Source organism: Polypterus senegalus, chromosome 13, assembly GCF_016835505.1.
Source record: "Polypterus senegalus isolate Bchr_013 chromosome 13, ASM1683550v1, whole genome shotgun sequence".
In the NCBI taxonomy this organism is placed as follows: domain Eukaryota; kingdom Metazoa; phylum Chordata; class Cladistia; order Polypteriformes; family Polypteridae; genus Polypterus; species Polypterus senegalus.
In genome coordinates this window covers 17,956,605-17,977,824 of record NC_053166.1, presented here as the reverse complement: position 1 = coordinate 17,977,824, position 21,220 = coordinate 17,956,605, and the positions used below count along the sequence as shown (strand labels likewise).

At 39.9% G+C, this 21,220-nt stretch overlaps 1 protein-coding gene across 3 annotated transcripts in view; it reads right to left on the bottom strand.

Moving 5' to 3' along the window:
- The window catches only part of LOC120542238 (teneurin-2-like), a 1,685,504-nt gene that overhangs the window by 190,579 nt on the left and 1,473,705 nt on the right, over window positions 1-21,220 (bottom strand). The gene's annotated exons all lie outside the window — the stretch shown is intronic.

Genomic DNA, 21,220 nt, shown 5'->3' with positions numbered 1-21,220 from the left:
TCTAAGCCCGGCTTAATTCTGAGCAGGGTGGCAGGGGCCTGGAGGCTATTCCAGCAAGCACAGCGATGCAAGGCAGGAACAAACTATGGACTGGGCAGGAATCCAGCAGGGTGAACTGTGACCCGACATTTGCGAGATAGACTTATGCTCGCCAACAAAATAGGGCCGATTAAAACGCGCCGTCAAAATCGCGCCGACAAAATCGCCCCGACAAAAACGCGAAAGTTTCATTAAATATGAATTACTAGTTTAAAGCATATATAATAATGTTTATTTTAGAAGTCAATATTATGAGACGCGGCACGCCATCAGCACGGCACGCAGATAGTCCTTAATATCAAGGCCTACATATGTAGGAAGAATTGCAGCAAGGGCGTCCCACTCTCTTGGCCTCTCTCGCGATTTAGTCGTGGCGATTTTGTCGGCGCGCATTTGTCGAAAACCAGTCAGCGGGTTTGACGGCGCTCATTTGTCCGTCACGGTTTTGTCGGGGCACATATGTCTATCGCGCTTTTGTCAGTGAACCGGGTGAACACACAAACATATATAGCATTGCCAATCCACTTAACCCCCATGTCACTGAGTTGTGGGAGGACACCGGACAGCCACACAGTCACGGGAAGAACATACCAACACCACGCAGGGAGGACCCGGGACGTGAAGCTTGGTCTCCATACTACGAGGTCGGGACCACAATTTAGATAATCTTTCAGAACAATTTTAAAAATCTGACATGACAAAAATACTGTAAGTTCTGAACCTTCAATCTTCTTGTGATGAGTGCTCTACTCTTGTATGAGCTCTCTTTTTCTTTTTTAATTTTTGATTATGGTCAAAAAAAAGAATTAAAACGTTAACAGTGCATTAAAACGGTCGTCAGGCAATTATGAGAAACGTATTCAAAAATAAAACGATAAAAACACACACATTAATTGGTGAATTATTGATAATTCTAATTGTTATTAGTTCCAAAATCAAGCGCACTCTTTCCTAGTCATGGCTTGTTGCCCAATTAGGCTTTAAAATGGGTTCGCACATCCTAAGCCTTCAATTCCCAGCTGCCAATATTTCAGAAGTGTGGCCAGCAGCCAGGGACACAGATAATGAACACGAGTGTCGGCACGGCAGACAGAAGCGGGATGATAAATCTGCTCAAGCCCGTAATTGGCTGTCCTCTCCCTTCACGCCAGTTCTTCAATGGCACAGGATATTTCTGTAAGGACTTGTAGCTTCCAGCCATTTGTATCCGAATGCGGCTCAAAAGAAAAATGCAGGGATCGCTAATTTATATTTGCAGTGTTTAGAGCAACTGATCTATCGAGTCGCCCAAAATGAGCTGTGCTAATAGTGTGCCGGTATTACGCCTTCATTTATGCGGCACGTAAATCATCATCATTTTTTTTTTCTTGACACTTCATTTTTTCCTCTTAAATGTCCTACCGTTGACTTAATGTTTCAAATGATACTAACTGTTAAAAGGAAGTGACTGCTATAAAGGAGGCAATTAAGGAGCAAAATAAAGAAAACACTGACACCTTTATTTTTCATGAATCACACTAAGGCATGAAGGCGTTCTTAAAGCCCAGTCGCTCCTTAGTGTAACTCCCTTGAGAGGGCATAGCATGGCAGCCATTTAAAACAGAGGCCTCAAACTTTAGAGATGACCAAACACTTGAGAGTGCCCCACTCGCTCAAGTCTCCTGAGCGTTACGTTTACCCCCAGAGCCACTGCGCCACCACCACCACCATGTGTCTGTATTGGGAAATGAATCAGAAAAATCCCACACAAATGTGAAAAGAGAAGGGAACTCAGTTGGATAAGCAATTGTGGCCAAAACACCGAGCCCGGCAACAACACATCTTTTTAGAGAGGAGGAGTTCCTAGAGATAAACATACAGTGGTGCTTGACAGTTTGTGAACCCTTTAGAATTTTCTCTATTTCTGCATAAATATAACCTAAAACATCATCAGATTTTCAATCAAGTCCTAAAAGTAGATAAAGAGAAACCAGATAAACAAATGAGACAAAAATATTATACTTGGTCATTTTTTTATTAAGGAAAATGATCGAATATTACATATTTGTGAGTGGCAAAAGTATGTGAACCTCTAGAATTAGCAGTTAGTTTGAAGGTGAAATTCGAGTCTGGTGTTCTCAATCAATGGGATGCCAATCAGGTGCGAGTGGGCACCATGTGTTATTTAAAGAACAGCATCTATCAAAGTCTGCTCTTCACAACACATGTTTGTGGAAGTGTATCATGGCACGAACAAAGGAGATTTCTGAGGACCTCTCAAAAAGAGTTATTGATGCTCATCAGGCTGTTAAAGGTTACAAAACCATCTCTAAAGAGTTTGGACTCCACCAATCCACAGTCAGACAGATTGTGTACAAATGGAGGAAATTCAAGACCATTGTTACCCTCCCCAGGAGTGGTCGACCAACAAAGATCACTCCAAGAGCAAGGCGTGTAATAGTCGGTGAGGTCACAAAGGACCCCAGGGTAACTTCTAAGCAACTGAAGGCCTCTCTCACATTGGCTAATGTTCATGTTCATGAGTCCACCATCAGGAGAACACTGAACAACAATGGTGTGCATGGCAGGGTTGCAAGGAGAAAGCCACTGCTCTCCAAAAAACATTGCTGCTTGTCTGCAGTTTGCTAAAGATCACGTGGACAAACCAGAAGGCTATTGGAAGAATGTTTTGTGGACGGATGAGACCAAAATAGAACTTTTGGTTTAAATGAAAAGCGTTATGTTTGGAGAAAGGAAAACACTGCATTCCAGCATAAGAACCTTATCCCATCTGTGAAACATGGTGGTGGTAGTATCATGGTTTGGGCCTGTTTTGCTGCATCTGGGCCAGGACGGCTTGCCTTCATTGATGGAACAATGAATTCTGAATTATATCAGAGAATTCTAAAGGAAAATGTCAGGACATCTGTCCATGAACTGAATCTCAAGAGAAGGTGGGTCATGCAGCAAGACAACGACCCTAAGCACACAAGTCGTTCTACCAAAGAATGGTTAAAGAAGAATAAAGTGAATGTTTTGGAATGGCCAAGTCAAAGTCCTGACCTTAATCCAATCGAAATGTTGTGGAAGGACCTGAAGAGAGCAGTTCATGTGAGGAAACCCACCAACATCCCAGAGTTGAAGCTGTTCTGGATGGAGGAATGGGCTCAAATTCCTCTAAGCCAGTGTGCAGGAATGAGCAAAAGTTACCAGAAATATTTAGTTGCAGTTATTGGGGGGGTCACACCAGATACTGAAAGCAAAGGTTCACATACTTTAGCCACTCACAAATATGTAATATTCGATCATTTTCCTCAATAAATAAATGACCAAGTATAATATTTTTGTCTCATTTATTTAACTGGCTTCTCTTTATCTACTTTTAGGACTTGAGTGAAAATCTGATGATGTTTTAGGTCATATTTATGCAGAAATATAGAAAATTCTAAAGGGTTCACAAGCTTTCAAGCACAACTGTACATGAACACTGGGAGAACCTGAAAACTCCAGAAAGGAAGAAAGCGCTCCAGCTGAAGCAGCACTGGGGATGAAGCACCAAGAGGTCTTCAGACAGTGGCAGTTCATGTGAATTTGGAAGGGAAGCGAAAACTTCACACTAGAAGAAACCCTATCCGAGAAGTGAATCTGGGTTCTTTCCTGATGACACACTGTGTCGACATGTCTTTGGAGGGAGACGGAGTCCATACTGGAAAATCACATGAATATGTAAACTCCATGTGGGAACTGGAATCAGCTTTAATGAGAAGTCTTGGAAGTCACGTTTGATTCTTACTTGTTGTTTCTTCCACATATCAATCATCTTGTGAAATCTTGGACCTTCTTACAACATTCTGGACCTTGACAGATTCCTACTGTTTACCTCTGAGGAGCATGGCCTGGACACAGACAGGCGGACACCGATAGTTCACCCAACGTACGTTTATTGTACATTCTATTTACAAATAAGTGACACACACAATCCCAGTCCTCCCCAAAAGTCCAGGCGTTTCTCTCGATGCCTTCGTCACAGGTCCGCCTCCACTCCTCTCCTCCTGAGCTCCGTCTCTCTTCCTCCCGACTCCAGCCAACGAATGGAGAGAGGTGGCCCCTTTTATACACACCCGGATGTGCTCCAGGTGCTTCCTGATTTGCTTCCGCCGGCACTCCCCATTGTGGCGGAAATGCAAGCCGCGCACCCGGAAGCACTCTGGGTGTCCCTGGTCGTCTTCCCCCCAGCACTTCCAGGTGTGGCAGAAGTGCTGAGGACCAGGGCTCTCCAGGCATCAGGGCGCCCCCTGGCGGTGACCACGGGCCCCTATAGGGTTGAGCTTCTAAGCTCTGTTCCCGTGGTCCCCAAAGCCACCAGGGTGGTCGCCACCTCGTGGTCTGGAGGAGGCGTAAGCCCTCCTCCGGTCCTCCTAGGCGTCCCGGCTGGGTACCACCCCAGGCCATACGCCACACCCCATACTTTAATAACATCTAAACTTGACTATTGTAATGTCATAACAGATGGGTTCCCAACATCAGTATGTCCACAGCTCTGCTATTAGGGCACCGACTCTGTGGGAGCCACACTGGCGGTCAGTCAAGTTACGTATTCACTACAAAACACACCTGCTGACTTATAGAGCCTGAAACGGCCAACCTCCATCTGATCTTTCTGCCCTCTACAGTTGTGTGTTCCTGCCCGCCAACTCCGATTCTCTGAAGTCAATCTTCTACTCAGTGTACTTAAAGATGGACGACACATCCTTCTGTGTGAAATATTGTTTCTGAAACTCTTCACTTAAGGCCATGTCACATTATTCGACTTCTGCCTCGATTTTCAAGGATTGTCTTCATTTACTTTATCTTAGCAAATCAGAGGCATTTGTCGGCGCCTTTCCATGATGGCCAGTCACGTAATGTCACATACCCGACGACTCACTCCAACTAGTCCACTGTGCGTACGAGAACTGGCAACCAATGAATACTCATCTGCAAGTACAACGCATGAGGAATTAGGAACATGGGAGTTTTTGGACCTCAGAAAGAAAAAGAAGCTCGTCTGTCTGATGTCTCTTGCTTTACATACAACGACAAAATGGAAAATGAAAAGAAAAAGGGCAGAGATTACGGCTGAACTTGTTGTACCTGTTAATTATTCTTCATAGAGGAAGCACACTGTTGACTGTCACAAAAAGCCTTGAGTTTAACTGTGCTGGACGGTCAGAATGAAATCATTAAATCTGACATGCTCAGCGATAAATCGACACGGTCCAGTGATGAGATCAGCAACTGCATTCGGCAAGCATGACGGACCCATTGACTAGAAGTCTCATAATGGGACATCCGCTTTAGTCAACTCCCTGCTAAATTTTAAAAAACAGACATAAAACTGATGTTTGTGAAAACCCATGTGTGATTTGTTTGTATCATTTTGTTACGTATCGTCACACACGCGCGCATGAGAGGCACTCTAAGGGCTTAACTAAGCGTGAGCTACAGAGTCAGGGGTTGGTGAATCGCACTAATGCCTTTTCACCCTCTACCGCAGATCTCCAGAAGGGAAGACCAAGTAAAGTCCCACCTACTTCTGGCACCAGACCACACCCTTCTGCTGACCTCACTTCCGCCCATGTCCCGCCTCTTCCTGCTGAGCATGTACAAAGCCAAGACCTCCACTCACCCAAATCAGTCACATTTCGACTCAGTCTACGATGACTACTCATTTTTTTTGATAATATATGGGGTGGATTCCCCAAAATGTCTTCTTTGTTTTGTCTTTTCACAGTATTTATTTGTTTATGGTACTGTCGAAGACAGGTAATAGCATAAATTAAAAATATTTGCTAGCTCTTGCCCTACATGTACCTGCAGTGCCTCTTCTTCATATCCGCATGTGTCTGAACTTCACCTGGCCAGAAGTCACTCTATTGGGCGTGTTCTCATAAAATCTGTTTCTCTGACTCTGTCACTATTTTCGAGGCGTCATTCTCACCACCTGGTTGTTTTTTATACTTGCCATCTTTGATGGCGACTCTCTCAGCATGCCTCGTGCGCCTTTACTCTTCTTTGTGCGTCACACACTCTCACTTTCTCTTTCATCGCGTCACTCAAGTCAAACTGACCAATCAGATTGCTCTGAGGGACTAACAGGCCGACATGTTTTATTATATAGTAGATTTATTTGTTTTACTAATTTTACCACATTGTTGTGCTTTGAAATGGGCATCATACATACAATATATCATTATTACTAGACTACACTACCCATCAGGTAACAGACTTTGAAGTATTCCAAATCTATTGCCTTACGTGTATCATCAGTGTACTCCCTACGCCTTACTTCAGCACCCTTGTCTGTCTCAATCTGTCTCATCCGACACTTCCTCTGTTGATTGCAACCTTGTAAAGCCTGCTTCTCAGACATGTCATTTCAAAGCATCTTGTTCACTGCCTGCCTGCTTTATACTTTCCATCTCTGAAGGTGACTCATTAGTATTTAGCAACCCATCGTCACTTGGTACATTATTTGCTTTGTTGCCATTAAAATGCTCCATTTAACTTTCATTTATGTAAAAACAAAACAAGAAATTTTTGCACCTCTTCTCGGTACCCTTAAGTATGTCTGCCTCTCTTACTTGGCAATTGCATTTGTGTTACCAAAGCAAAACTGACCAATCAGACAAAAGCCAAACTGACCAATCAGATTGCTTAGCGATACTGGAAACAAACACACACACACACACAATAGTGATTCATTATATAGTAGGAGCTTACTGCTGTTAGACAATGATACCTCCTGGGCTGGCTTCGTTTTTCTAAATTCACCAGTTACCTTTTTAACCGCCCTGAAAATACTGATGCACTCAAGATAATACCGTATACACTCGGGTTTAAGTCGGGTCTTGAAACCCAAAAAATCGATCATAAAATCAGACTCCGACTTATATGCCCGTTCTAAAATACGACACTTACATTTTTTTTTCCACATATTCTTGCCTCCTCCAATCTCGCACCACTTTCTCAGACACATCGAATTTTGTTGCAGCAGCGCAGCGCAATTTCTTTCGCCACTTCAACGACTTTTAATTTAAAACCAGTTTCATATTTTCTTCTGATCCAATGCTCCATCGTTGATAAGGGATGCTCTTACGATAAAGGTGTATGAGGATGTGAGATACAAAAAACACAAATCAGTGCAACCATCACTTCATAATAGTTCAGTTCTTACCGTGTGGTCACGTAGGCACAATACATAGAAAAAAAATGCCATGTGCTCCATAATCTCTTGGACCAATAGCCTACGTTTTCCGTATTCGCCTTATTCGACCGACATTATAAAATACCGGAAATTATATGGTAAAATCAAGCCTTGACTTATAAGTGGGAGAAGTTAAACTCGAGTATATACGGTAGTTTCTTCTGTTCTTAAAAATTCTAAACTAAAATCCCACTTGTTATTTAATTTCTGTCCTCAAATGTCCAGTGCCCAACTGGATTTTATGAATTGTTGTACATTTAAAATGTAAGATGACATCAAACAAGAACCTTTATAACAGAATATGCTGTACATCTGCTTTGTTTCACTTAATTGCCTCGTTTAGACAGACAGACAGACAGACAGACAGACAGACAGACAGATAGATAGATAGATAGATAGATAGATAGATAGATAGATAGATAGATAGATAGATAGATAGATTTGAAAGGCACTATATAATAGATAGACAGATAGATAGATAGATAGATAGATAGATAGATAGATAGATAGATAGATAGATAGATAGATAGATAGATAAATGTGAAAGGCACTACATGATAGATAGATAGATAGATAGATAGATAGATAGATAGATAGATAGATAGATAGATAGATAGATAGATAGATAGGAAAGGAACTATATAAAAGATAGATAGATAGATAGATAGATAGATAGATAGATAGATAGATAGATAGATAGATAGATAGATAGATAGATAGATAGGCAGCACAGTGGCGCAGTGGGTAGTGCTGCTGCCTGGCGTGGAGTTTGCATGTTCTCCCCGTGTCTGTGTGGTTTCCTCCCACAGTCCAAAGACATGCAGGCTAGGTGGATTGGCAATTCTAAATTGGCCCTAGTGTGTGCTTGGTGTGTGTTTGTGTGTGTCCTGCAGTGGGTTGGCACCCTGACTGGGATTGGTTCCTGCCTTGTGCCCTGTGTTGGCTGGGATTGGCTCCTACAGACCCCCGTGACCCTGTGTTCGGATTCGGCGGGTTGGGAAATGGATGGATGGATAGATAGATCTTTACTCATCCCCTGGTTGAAATTTGACCTTTTACCAAAGCTCTTTAAATAAATACATAGATAGGTACATTAATATATATATATATATATATATATATATGTATGTATATATATATACACATTAACACAACATGGTCCTAACACATACAAGAGTGACTTAAAAGGAAGAAACTATAAAATGTAAGAAAACTTCTGACTTGGCAGTCACATTTCCAATGAAGCATTATGCAGGTGTATTGCTTTTGGTCTAAAGGACCCCCATTGCGTTTCTTGACACACTTCTGCTGAATAGTTCATTGCCTGAAAGTCCTGATTGTTATTGTGCCAGCACTATTCATAATGGCATTAAGTTTTGTTTTTGCCACTACCTCTTGGGCATCACTAGTTTGAAAACAAAAGGCGGGGTCAAGGGCAAGTCAACCTGAGAGGCGGGGCCAAAAGCAAATCAATATACTGTAAAGCACCACTAATGGGTGACAGAACTGTCTGTTATTCGATGGAGCGCCCCACACCTTTAGAGAAGGCTTGTGATCAATTCCAATAGGAAAGATTTTCCAGAAAAAACTTTTAGGGACATCTTCAAGAATATGAAGCCATTTCAATTAGAATGCAGAATATGAGATTAAAAGAAAAATAATGTAATGTAAAGTAATGTAGACCACAGCCCCAAAGGAGTTGAAATCACATAGATTGTGTGCTGTAAAAGGCAAAATATATGATAAATTTGATAACAGAAAAAAAACCCAAAAACTAAGAAATCCTATTTTCAGGGCTTACATTGCTTTTTGTAATTTTAACGATATATAAAAGAAGAGCTCTTTTTTAATACTTCCCAACATATATTAGCAGCTTGCTACAATGTATTCACATGTTTCCAGATCCAGAATATCGCTAAAAGCCCGGGGAGAATCAGAGTTTGCTGTGCCAGTTAGAAAATCAAGAGTAAACTGCTGATTTATCTGACAACACCTTGAGTAGAAATGAAGCACAGTGAATTTTCTGAAACCTTTTGAGTCACAAAACAGTGGGTGTGATGATGTAAATGGAAAAGCAATGCACTCCAGCTCTTGAATACGCCTGTGTTGTGAAGCATGTCATTCCCACTAATGCCTTGGCTTCAATGTACTGTTACCCCAGCTTACAAAACACGCATTAACATTACACCCGCATGATATTAAATAAAGAAATAATGTTCTAAAAACCCACATTGTAATTGCTATGACTTAATAATCAGTTAATGTGCATTGATATGCATTTTCTGTCTAAGCTAACAGTCTCCACTATTGTCTTAAAAACTGTGTCTCACAGAGAAATACACTTAAGATTGCTGTTCTAATATATATAAAGAGTTTATGGTGACATATAAGGGATTACAGTTTAATTTGTGTGTGATTCATCAGAATGTCCATTTTCTTCCATAATATTTGGGAGAAAGACACATTTTTCCTTGATTTCCCCCCATTTTCCACAGTTTTAAATTACAAATCCAACAGTCCAGACTTGTGATTAAAGTGCACACTACAGACTTTCATTTAAGTGGATCTGCAGACATTTCGGCCACACAACACTTTTTCTACGTGGTGCCCCCAAATCAGGGCACCATAATGTTTGGACACAGCAATGGCAGCTCTGTTGTCATATTTAGTTCTTTGTCACGTATCCCACACATGCAATGACTGCTTGAAGTCTGCGGTTCATTGACATCATCATCAGGTTCTGAGGGTCTTCTCTGGTGATGCTCTGCCAAGCCTCCCATGCGGCCATCTTCAGCTCCTGCTTGTTTTAGTGGGGCTTATCCTCTTAAGTTTTCTATTCAGCATATGGAAGGCCTGCTCAGTTTGATTGAAATCGGGTGACTGGCTTGGCCATTCCAGAATTCTCCATGTTTGAGCTTTGAAGAACTCCTGCGTTGCCTCAGCAGTCTGTTTGGCTCATTTATCTGGTGGTAGCATGAAGCACCGACCAGTGAGTTTGGGGGCCTTTACTGGAACTTGAGCAGATCAGATGTAATGAAACCCACCTGAGGAATCACAAACTCCTGTGACGCCAGTTGTCCTAAACATTGTGGTGACCTGAAATGGAGGAACCGTATAGAAAAAGTGCTGTCATTTCAACACGGTGTGACCAAAATGCACGCAGATTCGCTCAGATGAAAGTCTAATCAGATGGTCTGAATTGTTTGATTTGTATTTTTAAACTGTGAAGCGGAGGGGGAAATCGAGGAATGATGATTCTTTGTAGCAAACATTATGGCGGGCACTGTATTTTTTAGTAAGGACAAATAAGAGGAAGCAAAACCAGCAGCAAAAAGCAAGAATTCTTGCGGTGGCCTACTGGGAAACAAATGAAAACATAAAAAGACACAGTGCCATGCACTACATTAGTTTGTGTGTGCGTGTGTGTTATTTTTGCATTATTATTATTATTATTTTAAGGCATATGCAGGGGCGGCACAGTGGGTAGCACTGGGCTCGCTTCCCGGGTCCTCCCTGTGTGGAGTTTGCATGTTCTTCCCGTGTCTGCGTGGGTTTCTTCCCACAGTCCAAAGACATGCAGGTTGGGTGCACTGGCGATTCTAAATTGTCCCTAATGTGTGCTTGGTGTATATGTGCCCTGTGGTGGGCTGGCGCCCTGCCTGGGGTTTGTTTCCTACCTTGTGCCCTGTGTTGGCTGGGATTGGCTCAAGCAGACCCCCTTGACCCTGTAGTTATGGATGGATGGATGGATGGCATATGCAAGGGTGGAACTACTATACAACTAATGAAGCTTAATCTTCAGGGTCCCTAATCCTAGAGGGTCCCCAGAAGCGACTTTAGTCCTCATTGCTTAAACATTTTACGTATCTGCTATAAGAGAAAGGGGATTTTAAAAAATATTAATAACACAGTGTAATTCAGTACCACAGTTTTAATTAAAATCTCAGATGTAGTAGTTAAAGTTGCAAAAAAAAAAAAAAAAATTTGTGGTGAAGTGTTGTGAAGCAACCCCATTGAAGAAGATAACAGTGGTTAGCCAGACCTCATTGCTGGTTGTCAAGGCCCCACCAAGCAGTTCAAGCTTTAGGGTCCCAAGAATGTAAGTCCGCCACTGGACGTATGCCAAAGACCAATACACAACGTCCCATGAAAGAGGACAACAAGCCAATCTCAAGCAAAGAAAGTAATAACAGAGGAGGATGAGAGTCGCGGCTCTTCCGCTAATAGTGTTTCAGAGTTTATTACGTCCTTCCTTATCTCAAGGCCAGTTCCACCATGTAGGCAAACTGAATGGGCACCTAGGGACACAAAGTTTTTTTTGGGGGGGCAGAGGGGCATTTTGTCTCGTTAGGTCAGGTTATCTCAGGGCACAACGTGAGCTACCACTGCTATGCTGATGGCACACAGCTGTACTTATCAATAGCACCTGATGACCCCGACTCTCTTGATTCACTAACACAATGTCTGACTTGTATCTCAGAATGGATGAATAGTAACTTTCTCAAGATAAATAAAGAGAAAACTGAAATCTTAGTGATTGGCAATAATGGATACAATGAGGTTATCAGAAATAAACTTGATACATTAGGATTAAAAGTCAAGACGGAGGTAAAAAGCTTAGGGGTAACTGTTGACTGTAACCTGAATTTTAAATCACATATTCATCAGATCACTAGGACAGCATTTTTTCACTTAAGAAACAGAGAGAAAGTTAGACCTCTTCTATCTTTGAAAGAGGCTGAGAAATTAGTTCACGCTTTTGTTTTCAGTCGACTAGATTACTGTAACGCACTCCTCTCAGGATTACCCAAAAAAGACATAAATCGTTTGCAACGAGTGCAGAATGCAGCTGCTAGAATCCTAACTAGGAAAAGAAAATCCGAACACATTTCTCCAGTTTTGATGTCACTACACTGGTTACCTGCGTCATTCAGGATTGACTTTAAAATTCTGCTTATGGTTTATAAAGCCTTAAATAATCTCGCCCCATCTTATATATCGGAATGTCTGACACCTTATATTCCAAATCGTAACCTCAGATCCTCAAATGAGTGTCTCCTTAGAATTCCAAAAACAAAACTTAAAAGAAGTGGTGAGGTGGCCTTCTGCTGCTATGCACCTAAAATCTGGAATAGCCTGCCAATAGGAATTCGCCAGGCTGATACAGTGGAGCACTTTAAAACACTGCTGAAAACACATTACTTTAACATGGCCTTTTTATAACTTCACTGTAATTTAATCCTGATACTCTGTATATCCAACTCATTATAATAACTATTCATGGTGGCTCTAAAATCTGTACTAACCCCTACTCTCTCTTCTGTTTCCTTTTCCGGTATCCTCCACTCAAAGCACCGTGATGTTCTAGCAATGATGGATAGATTAAAAGCCAGAAGTCTGTATGACTTGATGTAACATCAAGTGACTCCGTGACAACCCTAACTACAAAGAGGACTGTTTCATTGATGTTAGGTAGAATGCCCAGAGGGGACTGGGTGGTCTCATGGCCTTTGAACCCCAGCAGATTTTATTTTATTTTTTTCTCCAGCCGTTTGGAGTTTTTTTTTGTTTTTTCTGTCCACCCTGGCCATCGGACCTTACTCCTTTTCTATGTTAACTAATGTTGTCTTATTTTAATTTCTTATTTTATCTTTTATTTTTCTTTTCTTCATTATGTAAAGCACTTTCAGATACTTTTGTATGAAAATGTTCTATATAAATAAATGTTGTTGTTTGTCAACTACAGTATAACAGACAGGGCTGATGGCGCTGTATTGGAGTGGTGTCGGGTTATCTGTGGTGCCTTTCCCTCAATCTCCTCCTCACTCGCCATCCCAGTCTTCGATCCGATGTCCTCGTGTGAACCCTCAAGGGGACCAACCGCTCTTCAATATACGACTCGCTCTCCAAGAGGGAGACCATCCGATCACACCGCCCACCCACATGCTTCGATCCACAATAACGTGATTACGGCTCTACGGTTTTTGATCAACATTTTCACTTTTGCTTAGGGAAGCAGAAAAACCTGCAGCCGGCACTGCCTTACCTTCATCCTACAAAACAAAAGTTAGAATCCACGAATCACACTTTCTGCTTCTTTGCATGTTTACAACTGTAATGAGCTTTGAAAAAGTTACCCTCTCTGGATTTTAAATAGGAAATATCACTTAATTTACAAACGCCTTGTTTCAAATATGACCCTCCGTTTTCAAAACTCATTACAACAGTAATACAGCCTCAGTCTTAAACATTTTGATTAAAATATACAGTACATAGTGATCAAGTTTTCGGATATTTGCTTATGGCAAACTCTAAATAAGGAGTTGAACACTTCGTCCTTTTCCCTGATTTTTATGCTAAAGGCTAGTAAAAGGACGCCAAAAATAAATTTAAGGCTTATCTGAAAGCAGGATTTTTTTTTATTTTTAATTAGCTCCTTTAATATCCTATTAATGTTCTCATGTAAGGTGAGTGATCTTTAAAACTTGATAAAATTACACTGAATGGGGAAAAAAAATCAAAATGTCTAATGAGAATTCAAATAAAAACTTCCATGTAAATTCTTTACTCTCATTTCTAAAAGAATAATTAGCTGATAATCATCTGCAGGAGCATACATATTAATTTTTTTCCAGTTGTAATGCACTTTGATAAATCCCATAATTAGCATATGTGAGGAGAACAAATGACCTGTTAAAAAAATAAATAAATAAAAAAAGGGACAGACCTCACCATGTTGTCATGGCAGTTGACTGTGTCCTGTCAAACAGCAGAATAAACTCCCTTGAACATTAGACTGGCCATTAATCCATCTTTTACACCACATGCTACTGTGAGGACTGCACACACCATACGCTGCTCTCAATGCATATCTCTGTTAGCGGAAAAACAATGCTGATGTGTGTGATGCACCATCGGTTGGGATGACAGAGACACAGCAACCAGATGGACACATGGACAGACACACACTTAAGTCTTTTAGTAAGGTGGATCATATCACACTATATGAGGCTGGACTCAGTCATAGAACAGACGGTCACTCAACAAGCTGCTTACTGTCCTGGACAACGACGCTCAGGCCTGCATGGGGAGCACCTTCAGTAAGAGACTGAGACCAGAGCATTGCTCAAGGAGCGCCATGTCATGTCGGCCATCAGGCTGTAAAACGAGTCACAACTCGGCCCGAGGTGGCCTGTGTGCTGGACAGCACTGAGCTGGTAAAGCAGGCATCTTAACAGATTACGGGGCATTGACATCCTCTGCTGCGAAAGTGTAACCGAAAAGTATGTGCAAAGTACACTTAGGGAACACCAACGCCTTGTTAATTAAATTACAAAAATTCTTGTGTGTATTTTTACTCTGTTGATGTACTTAAAGATTATTATAATTCTTATTACTGTATATGTACTGTATGTTTGTACCTTCTTTGTCTGACGCTGTAATCCTGCAATTTATTTCAGGAAAGCTTCTATCTATCTATGTGATAGAAAACTTTATGAATTTCATAATAATAATACTAATAATAATAACATCTATCGATCACATAATAACGCTAGAAAACTTTACAAACTTCATAGAAAATACTACTACTACCAATAATATAATCCTAATAATTCTAGGAAACTTTAATAATAATAATAATAATATAAAATTCATAAAGTTTCCTATAATTAATAGGAGACAGATTATATTATTATTATCACTATTATTAGTTTTATCATTAGTAAAAGTAGTAGTAATATTTATTAGGGTTTTTGTAAAGTTTCCTAACATTAATATGTAACAGACTGACAGATATATAATAATAATAATAATAATAAATTCATATTATTATTATTATTATTATTATTATATAGTACAAGCTATCAGTCTATTACATATTAATGCTAGAAAACTTTACAAACTTCATATTAAATATTACTACTGCTAAAAATAATAATAATATAATCAATCTCATAATAATTCTAGGAAACTACAAATGTTATAAAATTATTTATTATTACTATATTATATGTCTGTCTATTACATATTAATGCTAGGACACTTTACAAACTTCACAACAACATATAATAATAAAAATATAATCACATAATGGTGATAATATGGATATCTAATAATATAATACCTCATATCTAGTAATGTAATATCATATTAATGCTAGGAAAACTTATTAATATATATTACTATGAATAATAATAATAATAATAATAATAATAATAATGATATAATCTACCTCATAATGGTAGCAAATTTAATTAGTTTCATAATAACAGTAATATCTAATAATATAATATCTCATATTAATGTAAGGAAACCTTATTAATATATTATTGTTGAATAATAATAATATAATCTACCTCAAAGTAGTAGGAAATGTAATTAATTTCATAATAATAGAAATATCTAATAATATAATATCTCATATCTAATAAAAAATATCTCATATTAATGACAGGAAACCTTATGAATATATTATTATGAATAATAATAATATCTATCTTTTTCTAAAAGGGATGACATTAAAATAAAATACATCAGGTTATTTTATTCTGGCAGAAAAAAAACTGAGTAATAAAAGAAATGAACTTGGTATTGTTCATACTATTAATTATTGATTTTGATGTTTTAAATTGGTTATCCTGATGAAGGTTATGTACCGCTTAGGTTAATCGACAATGGTGTGCGTACTACATTGTATTCCCACTCTTTAAGGTGAGAATGTGACTGGCCCTTCATCTTTAATCCAAGTGCTACAGTATTTATATTGCGCTAATCCCACTACAGCATTATTTCAAATTATTCCAGTGCATTGGCTCCTAGGGCTTTAGTTAGTTTTCGTTTAACGTTTTTGTCATTGCTGGTGGTCCGCTGCCACTGTACGTGTGACTCATTCTCATTCTGTTTCCTTGGACCATTTTGATCAGTCCATCCAGCTAATGTGCAAGTCTTTGGGATGTGGGAGCAGCCTGGAGCGTCTGAACAAAACGAATAAGTATAGAGTGAGGACAGGTGTGCACACAGGTGTGGATTCAACACAAGAAGCAATCTGAATGTGGGGTGGCAATGCAGCATTCTGCACTAATGAGCTTGTCCCATATTAAATGATATCATATGATATATTCTGTGCCCTTCCGTTGTGAATGTCTAGCCACTCTGTTTGTCTTCTGCTCCCTTCCGACATGCTCACCCTGGTGCGTCAGCACAGATGTCTGCTCCCGGCAGCTCCTTTGGTAAATCCCGCCAAATGAAGATGTGTAACTAACCAATGATTTCAAAGCCTAAGCAATATGCTTGATTTCCTTTTGTATCCATCCACTCACCAATGCCTGCTTATTCCATTAGAGTTAATAACGTGTTTACTTTTTTGACCTTCACCATTCATTTTGTGAACCCACTCATTGCAAAAGACACCAGTTAAGGTTAGGAAGAGTGACCCACCAGGCGTGACACAAAGCACGGTCCTCCCAGGTTGTACTTGACATAGCAGACCACAGCACTACAGTACACCACAAATCTAATGCATAGTTTCAGTGAACTATGCGCTGCTTTTTCTAGTCTACAAAGCTACCTACATCTGCTAGGTAAACACAGTGCAAAGGGGTACAATACCTTTTTTAATTTTATCCAAAAAGTCTGCATTAAAAACAAAACATTTCACGATTGAGAAACATAGTAAAAAAAAAAAATAGCATTAAAAGTGCAAAATTGCTCATTAGAAAGAATGTTAGTGCAGGAACCTGGATTGGGATATACTGTATTTATAGAAAGGGGAAAAAAAGGGCCAGTATAAAATATCTAAAAATATGCACTCTCATATCTCCCCTTGTGGGCACTTCATCTTATTGGCATTGTGCAAGCATTGGCCAAAAACATAATTGACATTTTTAGTTAATTTCTCAAGTGTATCACTCTTTCAGAATAAAGTAACCGGCTGCACAGGGAAGTATGTGGCTGCAGCTGAATTCAAAATATTTAAAATTAAAGAGATTTACAAGAATCTGTCTTTTAGTGCAAAGGGCTTGGGAGCAAGTAAAAGAGAATGGGATATATGAGGGCAAAAAGTTATATTTCCAGTATACTAGATTCTAATGATTTACAAAAATCATTTATGGTGTCTCCTACTTGTCTGGACACCATTGTGACCCTGATGGACGTTCAATGCCGACGATGGAAATGGCACATGGAAGAGTATATATATATATCCATCCATCCATTATCCAACCCACGAAATCCTAACTACAGGATATATATATATATATATATATATATATATATATACACATACATACATACATACATACTGCGGTGGGCTGGTGCCCTGCCCGGGGTTTGTTTCATGCTCTGCACCCTGTTTTGGCTCAGATTGGCTCCAGCAGGCCCCCGTGACCCTGTAGTTAGGATATAGCGGGTTGGATACTGGATGGATATATATATATATATATATATATATATATATTTTTATATATATATTTATTTATTTTAAATGAGTTTATTTCATATTTTATTCTTTCTGGGTGGGCAACCTTTTCTATGTGGGCATCTTCCCCCTCATCAATTTGACATTAGCCCATTGGCTTACTCCAATGGAGTTGAACTACCAGACTGGTGAAATGTCTCGAATATTACTTGCACCCAAAACTGTGCAAGATCCCACCCGGAATAAAAGCGCAATCACGGCTGCTTGAAACCGACTACGGGCATTACGGCCGCCTGGCTTAAGACGGACATTAAACGCGTGAGGAATGCGCCATGATGACATTAGCAAGGACACGGCTGAAAAAACATTTCTAGAAATGGGATGTAAATAAAACCCTAAAACAGAAACGTGAATATTAAAAGCTTAAAATTGATCCGATGCTGAAATGTATAAATAAGACAAATTGATCCTTTTCACTAACCCCGCATGAGCAAGGGCCATTTGCATTGCAGAAAGTGCAACCGCATTTTATCCATAAAACTATTCCATTAGCTTTTAAGTACACATGCAAATTTGAAGGTTTCCGCGGCTGCGTTATAATAGAGCTGGCTTGGGGTGGTCTTTCATGATCCATTAACTATCACAAACAGAATTCAGACGGGGAACATTGGGAAGCTGGGAAATAAGCGGCCAAGCCCACATTGTGCCTTTGTTTGCCAAAGACAGTAGCGAGACGCTTTAGAAGTAGCGGCTGTTAAGACGCATGATTACGGGTTAGGGGGCTTCGCAGGGGTTTTGTACATCTCTCGAGCTCATTGTGCACAAAAAGCAAGCTAATGTGAAATCTGTGCTTATTTGTGCACTTTAACGTTAAAGTAGCTCTTACAGACAAGTGCCTGCTAGGATTCAAGCATCCATATTCCCAGCGTAAAATGAAAGGTCTGTTAAAAGCAAGTGGTGCGCTTCGCTTGTGTTGTCTGCAGCAGCTGAGGGTACATCAAAGACCCAAAAATTGAAAGTATATCCAAGGTAGCATCATGCTGGAGGAACACTTTGAGGTAGAAATATATTTAATAATAATAAAAAGTACACCTTCATTTTTCACATAAAGGAGGGCAAAGCGAAGTGCACCTTAAAGGGACAGCATACACCTGCAGCGGCTCCATCTTCACTTACTAGCCCCCCCACAAATGAAACTGATAATTCTGTTGCCCAGACCCCCAGCACACACACCTTAAAAGGCAAAGATTAGACACAGACATGTCCAGGGAAATCAAGTCAGCATCCTTTAGGGAAGAGTGTCACCATTATGGTTTTGATTTGCAGCCAAAATAGCTTATTCATCACATAAGCAGTGAATTTAGAAAACAAACAAAAAAAAAAAAACAATTTAATAAATTAGTATAAGTTAAGGAAAGCACACAAGTGAGCTGTATTCCATACGGGAGATGGTGCTTTCTCAACAGCCTTATTATAAAAATAAACAAAACGCAAAGTTGACATTCTGAGGAATGAGAAGAAAAAGGAACAGAATTAATAGGCAGTACAAGGAGCCGATTTGGCCTTGATGTGTTACAAAGACCTGCCTCAGGGAAAGGAGACCCTAATTGTGCGTGTGGCAGGGCACACAATGGGCCACCCTATTTGGGAGATTGTTGGTGTAAAATTAAACGTAATTTCACGTGTTAACGGCATCGCAATGCAATTGCACGAGCACGTGGTGCATTTCATTTTGGCACACGTCATAATTAAAAACACACCAACCAAACGATCGATTGTTTTTCACTGCAGCACGCAGTTCTCGTGTTGCTTATGTACTGCAATTTAATTCAAGTCGATACATCGCGTAACTAAAAGCAAAGCAAACGTATCGCACTTCACATAGGAGCTGCTTGCGAGTGTAGGCCTACTGCATTTCAGTTCAAGCCCAATCACACCAATGTAATCAAATGACCAATCAATGGCGTATTTTTCTTTTTTCTGTATTTTTAGACGTTTCTGGTTACAATGCGTATAATCCTGGGGACTGAGATCAACTGGCAATGGAATAACAGCAAATCGCACCAATGTCGGATCTTGGCAAACCACGCCACCCGGATCCACCTGTGACAAGAGTACAAGCTGGTATTTCTAGACCCACTGGGAATTAATAAGAAATGGATCCAGTGGGCACATGTAATGGCAATAAGCGAAAACGATGCCAGGTCTGCCGCTCTCAAGAAGACCAGCAGCGTGTGTGATCAGCGCAGGAGAACTACCGGCAAAAATCACACGCTGACATTGTGCTCATCATGTGAAGGTGAAATCAGAACTACGGTAATTGTAATTCTAACAAAATACCAATTAAAATTCAATACACTGTGGAAAATGCCACAGTTTGTGAGAAAGAAAATATGTTTATTAATTATAGTGCATCTTCAATAAGTTTCCATATTTCATCGTTCTGGAAACCGGTAATAAAAGTTTAGATTTTGTAATGTGACTCCTGCCTGTTTTTGACTTCATGTAAACGGCGTGAGTCAATCTGACCCGTACCCTATAGGGGTCACTTATTTTCAACATAATAGGAGAGTCATCATTTTTATAAAGTGCCTTTTGCAGTGACGTAGCTCGAGTTCGTGCCGCTCGGGGCGGGGCGGTGCTTCAATTTGCCGCCCTCCAACCTGAATATGTTAACCTATTTGAATAGAACATTAAAATGACGTATAGAGAAAAATTAAGATACATTTTGCATAGATTTATTCATATGTAGAGAAACAGCAATAATTTTTCACATACAATTATTTATAAGCATCAACCAGAATATAGTATAGACGCACTGATAAGCCGGGTTCTAATTATTAGTTTAAAATAATTACGCTGCGAAAACCGGAACCAGTGTAGTGTACAAGTGATAGGCGGGGGTGTTTTTTTGCGCTGAGCAAGAACGCAATCGGATTGAAGAACGCAATCGGATTGATAACGAAACAAAATTACAAATTGTAAATGAGTTGTTTATCTTCCTAGAAATTATTCTCGGTGTAATGTTTATGTTTATTTTTGTTATTGTCTCATAAATTTCAACTGCTGTGTCTGATGCAGTCACAGAAGGGCAGTCTGAAAATGATTTTTGAAGCATTTGTGCATAAAAATCAGAGAATCTTACTTTTTTCATTCATGAGTGATATTTTTCCGAACCCTGCTGCTTACACACAAATTGTACTGAGCCTTTTGGCCAATAATGCCGCCCCCAAAAATGTGTCGCCCGGTCCGCCCCCAGCTACACCACTGGACTTTTTTATTAATAGTACAGGTGCTGTACAGAAGAAACAATATGGCTATACAGTTTCAAATCCACACAGTGACTTGGGCTTAGCTGTCTTGTTCTCCTGTGCCAAACTTAAAAGTTAAATTTTCAGGACAGCACAGCCCAGGATGGGCTTCTCAATATTTAAGGCTGCAATCACATCCAAAACCCTTTCAACATTCAAAAAGTCCCCCTTTATTTAAGATAATAAAATTTGACATGAACTGAGGCCACTGGAAGCATAAGCTGTCCC